Raw genomic sequence first — 6,220 nt, forward strand, 5'->3', positions numbered from 1 at the left:
GCAAGATGACTAAAACACCGTTCTCCAGTACTATGGAGAGAGCAACAGATTTTTTGGAAATCATACATACAGATGTATGTGGTCCGATGAATATTGAGGCTCGTGGCGGATATCGTTATTTTCTCACCTTCATAGATGATTTAAGCAGATATGGGTATATCTACTTAATGAAACATAAGTCTGAAACATTTGAAAAGTTCAAAGAATTTTAGAGTGAAGTTGAAAATCATCGTAACAAGAAAATAAAGTTTCTACGATCTGATCGTGGAGGAGAATATTTGAGTTACGATTTTGGTGTACATTTGAAAAATTGTGGAATAGTTTCGCAACTCACGCCACCCGGAACACCACAGCGTAATGGTGTGTCCGAACGTCGTAATCGTACTTTATTAGATATGGTGCGATCTATGATGTCTCTTACAGATTTACCGCTATCATTTTGGGGTTATGCTCTAGAGACGGCCGCATTCACGTTAAATAGGGCACCATCAAAATCCATTGAGACGACACCTTATGAACTATGGTTTGGCAAGAAACCAAAGTTGTCGTTTCTTAAAGTTTGGGGCTACGATGCTTATGTGAAAAAGCTTCAACCTGATAAGCTTGAACCCAAATCGGAGAAATGTGTCTTCATAGGATACCCAAAGGAGACTGTTGGGTACACCTTCTATCACAGATCCGAAGGCAAGACATTCGTTGCTAAGAATGGATCCTTTCTAGAGAAAGAGTTTCTCTCAAAAGAAGTGAGTGGGAGGAAAGTAGAACTTGACGAGGTAACTGTACCTGCTCCCTTATTAGAAAGTAGTACATCACAGAAAACTGTTTCAGTGACACCTACACCAGTTAGTGAGGAAGCTAATGATGATGATCATGAAACTTTAGATCAAGATACTACTGAACCTCGTAGATCAACCAGAGTGAGATCCGCACCAGAGTGGTACGGTAATCCTGTTCTGGAAGTCATGCTACTAGATCATGATGAACCTACGAACTATGAAGAAGCGATGGTGAGCCCAGATTCCACAAAATGGCTTGAAGCCATGAAATCTGAGATGGGATCCATGTATGAAAACAAAGTATGGACTTTGGTTGACTTGCCCGATGATCGGCAAGCAATTGAGAATGAATGGATCTTCAAGAAGAAGACTGACGATGACGGTAATATTACTGTCTATAAAGCTCGACTTGTCGCAAAAGGTTTTCGACAAGTTCAAGGGATTGACTACGATGTGACCTTCTCACCCGTAGCGATGCTTAAGTCTGTCCGAATCATGTTAGCAATTGCCGCATTTTATGATTATGAAATTTGGCAGATGGATGTCAAAACTGCATTCCTGAATGGATTTCTGGAAGAAGAGTTGTATATGATGCAACCAGAAGGTTTTGTCGATCCAAAGGGAGCTAACAAAGTATGCAAGCTCCAGCGATCCATTTATGGACTGGTGCAAGCCTCTCGGAGTTGGAATAAATGTTTTGATAAGTGTGATCAAAGCATTTGGTTTTATACAGACTTTTGGAGAAACCTGTATTTACAAGAAAGTGAGTGGGAGCTCTGTAGCATTTCTGATATTATCTGTAGATGACATATTACTGATTGGAAATGATATAGAATTTCTGGATAGCATAAAGGGATACTTGAATAAGAGTTTTTCGATGAAAGACCTCGGTGAAGCTGCTTATATATTAGGCATTAAGATCTATAGAGATAGATCAAGACGCCTAATTGGACTTTCACAAAGCACATACCTTGACAAAGTTTTGAAAAAGTTCAAATTGGATCAAGCAAAGAAAGGGTTCTTGCCTGTGTTACAAGGTGTGAAATTGAGTAAGACTCAAAGCCCGACCACTGCAGAAGATAGAGAGAAAATGAAAGATGTTCCCTATGCTTCAGCCATAGGCTCTATCATGTATGCAATGCTGTGTACCAGACCTGATGTGTGCCTTGCTATAAGTTTAGCAGGGAGGTACCAAAGTAATCCAGGAATGGATCACTGGACAGCGGTCAAGAACATCCTGAAATACCTGAAAAGGACTAAGGATATGTTTCTCATATATGGAGGTGACAAAGAGCTCACCGTAAGAGGTTACGTTGATGCAAGCTTTGACACTGATCCGAACGATTCTAAATCGCAAACCGGATACGTGTTTACATTAAACGGTGGAGCTGTCAGTTGGTGCAGTTCTAAACAAAGCGTCGTAGCGGGATCTACATGTGAAGCGGAGTACATAGCTGCTTCGGAAGCAGCGAACGAAGGAGTCTGGATGAAGGAGTTCATATCCGATCTAGGTGTCATACCTAGTGCATCAGGTCCAATGAAAATCTTTTGTGACAATACTGGTGCAATTGCCTTGGCAAAGGAATCCAGATTTCACAAGAGGACCAAGCACATCAAGAGACGCTTCAATTCCATCCGGGATCTAGTCCAGGTGGGAGACATAGAGATTTGCAAGATACATGCGGATCTGAATGTTGCAGACCCGTTGACTAAGCCTCTTCCACAAGCAAAACATGATCAGCACCAAGGCTCCATGGGTGTTAGAATCATTACTGTGTAATCTAGATTATTGACTCTAGTGCAAGTGGGAGACTGAAGGAAATATGCCCTAGAGGCAATAATAAAGTTATTATTTATTTCCTTATATCATGATAAATGTTTATTATTCATGCTAGAATTGTATTAACCGGAAACATAATACATGTGTGAATACATAGACAAACTTAGTGTCACTAGTATGCCTCTACTTGACTAGCTCGTTAATCAAAGATGGTTATGTTTCCTAACCATGAACAAAGTGTTGTTATTTGATTAACGAGGTCACATCATTAGTTGAATGATCTGATTGACATGACCCATTCCATGAGCTTAGCACCCGATCGTTTAGTATGTTGCTATTGCTTTCTTCATGACTTATACATGTTCCTATGACTATGAGATTATGCAACTCCCGTTTGCCAGAGGAACACTTTGTGTGCTACCAAATGTCACAACGTAACTGGGTGATTATAAAGGAGCTCTACAGGTGTCTCCAATGGTAGATGTTGGATTGGCGTATTTCGAGAATAGGATTTGTCACTCCGATTGTCGGAGAGGTATCTCTGGGCCCTCTCGGTAATGCACATCACATAAGCCTTGCAAGCATTGCAACTAATGAGTTAGTTGCGGGATGATGTATTACGGAACGAGTAAAGAGACTTGCCAGTAACGAGATTGAACTAGGTATTGGATACCGACGATCGAATCTCGGGCAAGTAACATACCGATGACAAAGGGAACAACGTATGTTGTTATGCGGTCTGACCGATAAAGATCTTCGTAGAATATGTAGGAGCCAATATGGGCATCCAGGTCCCGCTATTGGTTATTGACCAGAGACGTGTCTCGGTCATGTCTACATTGTTCTCGAACCGTAGGGTCCGCACGCTTAATGTTACGATGACAGTTATTGTGAGTTTATGCATTTTGATGTACCAAAGATTGTTCGGAGTCCCGGATGTGATCATGGACATGACGAGAAGTCTCGAAATGGTCGAGACATAAAGATTGATATATTGGAAGCCTATGTTTGGATATCGGAAGTGTTCCGGGTGAAATCGGGATTTTACCGGAGTACCGGGAGGTTACCGGAACCCCCTGGGAGCTATATGGGCCTTAGTGGGCTTTAGTGGAAAGGAGAAAGGGGCAGCCCAAGGTGGGCCGCGCGCCTCCCCCCTCCCCTAGTCCTATTAGGACAAGGAGAGGTGGCCGGCCCCCTCTCTCTCTTTCCCCCCTCGAGGAATCCTATTCCAACTAGGATTGGGGGGGGGGGAATCCTACTCCTAGAGGGAGTAGGACTCCCTTGGCGCGCCCTCCTTGGCCGGCCGCCCCCTCCCCCTTGGCTCCTTTATATACGGAGGCAGGGGCACCCTAGGACACACAAGTTGATCCTTGAGATCGTTCCTTAGCCGTGTGCGGTGCCCCCTGCCACCATATTCCACCTCGATCATATTGTAGCGGTGCTTAGGCGAAGCCCTGCGACGGTAGAACATCAAGATCGTCACCACACCGTCGTGCTGACGGAACTCCTCCCCGACGCTTTGCTGGATCGGAGCCCGGGGATCGTCATCGAGCTGTACGTGTGCTAAGAACTCGGAGGTGCCAGAGTAATGGTGCTTGGATCGGTCGGATCGGGAAGACGTACGACTACTTCCTCTACGTTGCGTCAACGCTTCCGCAGTCGGTCTGCGTGGGTACGTAGACAACACTCTCCCCTCTCGTTGTTATGCATCACCATGATCTTGCGTGTGCGTAGGAAAATTTTGAAATTACTACGTTCCCCAACAGGAGTTTGGAGGGAGCAAACGTAATGTAGACACGGAGATTTTTGGTGTGGTTCCGATAGGTGGTGCTATCGTACATCCACGTTGATGGAGACTTCAACCCACGAAGGGTAACGATTGCGCGAGTCCACGGAGGGCTCCACCCATGAAGGGTCCACGAATAAGCAACCTTGTCTATCCCACCATGGCCATTGCCCACGAATGACTTGCCTCACTAGGGTAGATCTTCACGAAGTAGGCGATCTCCTTGCCCGTACAAACTCCTTGGTTCAACTCCACAATCTTGACGGAGGCTCCCAAGTGACACCTAACCAATCTAGGAGACACCACTCTCCAAAAGGTAATAAATGGTGTGTTGATGATGAACTCCTTGCTCTTGTGCTTCAAATGATAGTCTCCCCAACACTCAACTCTCTCTCGCTGATTTGGATTTGGTGGAATGATGATTTGAGTGGAAATCAACTTGGGGAAGGCTAGCGATCAAGATTCATATGGTTGGAATAGAATATCTTGGTCTCAACACATGAATAGGTGGTTCTCTCTCAGAAAATGAAGGTTGGAAGTGTAGGCATGTTCTGATGGCTCTCTCCTCGAGTGAAGAGTGGGTGGAGGGGTATTTATAGCCTCCACACAAAATCTAACCATTACACACAATTCACCAAACTCGGTAGGACCGAATCAGAAAACTCGGTGGGACCGATTCAGTTCAAAATGTGAACGTTAGGCTTTTCGATGGGACCGACATGTCAACTCAGTGGGACCGATTTGATTAGGGTTACGGCATAATGTAATCTCGGTGAGACCGATTATACAAACTCGGTGGGACTGATTTTGGTAATAAACTAACCAGAGAGTTGGTCAGGCAATCTCGGTGGGACCAAATCGCTCATTTTTGTGAGACCGAAACATTACGAAAAGGAAACTGAGAGTTTGCATTGCAAACTCGGTGGGACCGATAGCTCATCTCGGTTGGACCAAAACGTTACGAAGGGAAATAGAGAGTTTGCAATCCCATCTCGGTGAGACCGAGATCCCTATCGGTACGACCGATATGACTAGGGTTTCTGGCAGTGGCTATGTCAAGTGAACTCGGTGGCGCCGGATAGAACATTTCGGTGGGGCTGAGTTTGACTTTTGGTTTGGGAAATATGTGGATATGAGAAAGTGGTTGATGGTTTTTGGAGCATATCACTAAGCATTTTGAGCAAGTAAGCCATTAAGCAACACCTCATCCCCTTTTAATAGTATTGGCTTTTCCTATGGACTCAATGTGATCTCGGATCACTAAAATGAAAAAGGTAGAGTCTTGAGCTTGAGCCACTATGTGTCCTTAGCATTTTGAGGGGTCCACATTCTTAATCCATGCCATGCCAGTCATTGAACTTTCTGAAATGATCATCTTGAAATAGTATTAGTTCAATGAGCTATATGTTGTTAATAATTACCAAAACCACCCATGGATAGTTGCACTTTCAGTTAATTTATCTAATATGTGAGTATATTGGATGTTATAAGATATTATAAAATATTGTTGTACTATATCATTGTGCAATTGCTGTTTAGCTTCTAATATTAACTTGGTGCTTTTAGGTACATATGTCATTTGTAAAGATCTGCGCTTCGACCCTTTCTGCGTATGGGGCAATGAGGTATCGATGAACCAGCATCAAGTGAGGAAGCTGATAAAGATTGTTAGTAAATTTGGTCAAAAGATGGCAATTAAACTATTTGTTTACACTTTATCCAAGACAACAGCGAACTGCGGGATGGTAGTAAGAACTCTGCGGCCTTCTTTTTACTGCCCATAATGAGTTGTGTTAGATGACGATGCCTGAATCTTTTTCCTTTGCAGTGGTTGCCTAAGTAGTTTACTCAAGATTACCTCTCAAACTACATGATTGG

This window comes from Triticum urartu, chromosome 3A (assembly GCF_056163025.1).
Source record: "Triticum urartu cultivar PI428250 chromosome 3A, HENAU_Tu73, whole genome shotgun sequence".
Lineage (NCBI taxonomy): Eukaryota > Viridiplantae > Streptophyta > Magnoliopsida > Poales > Poaceae > Triticum > Triticum urartu.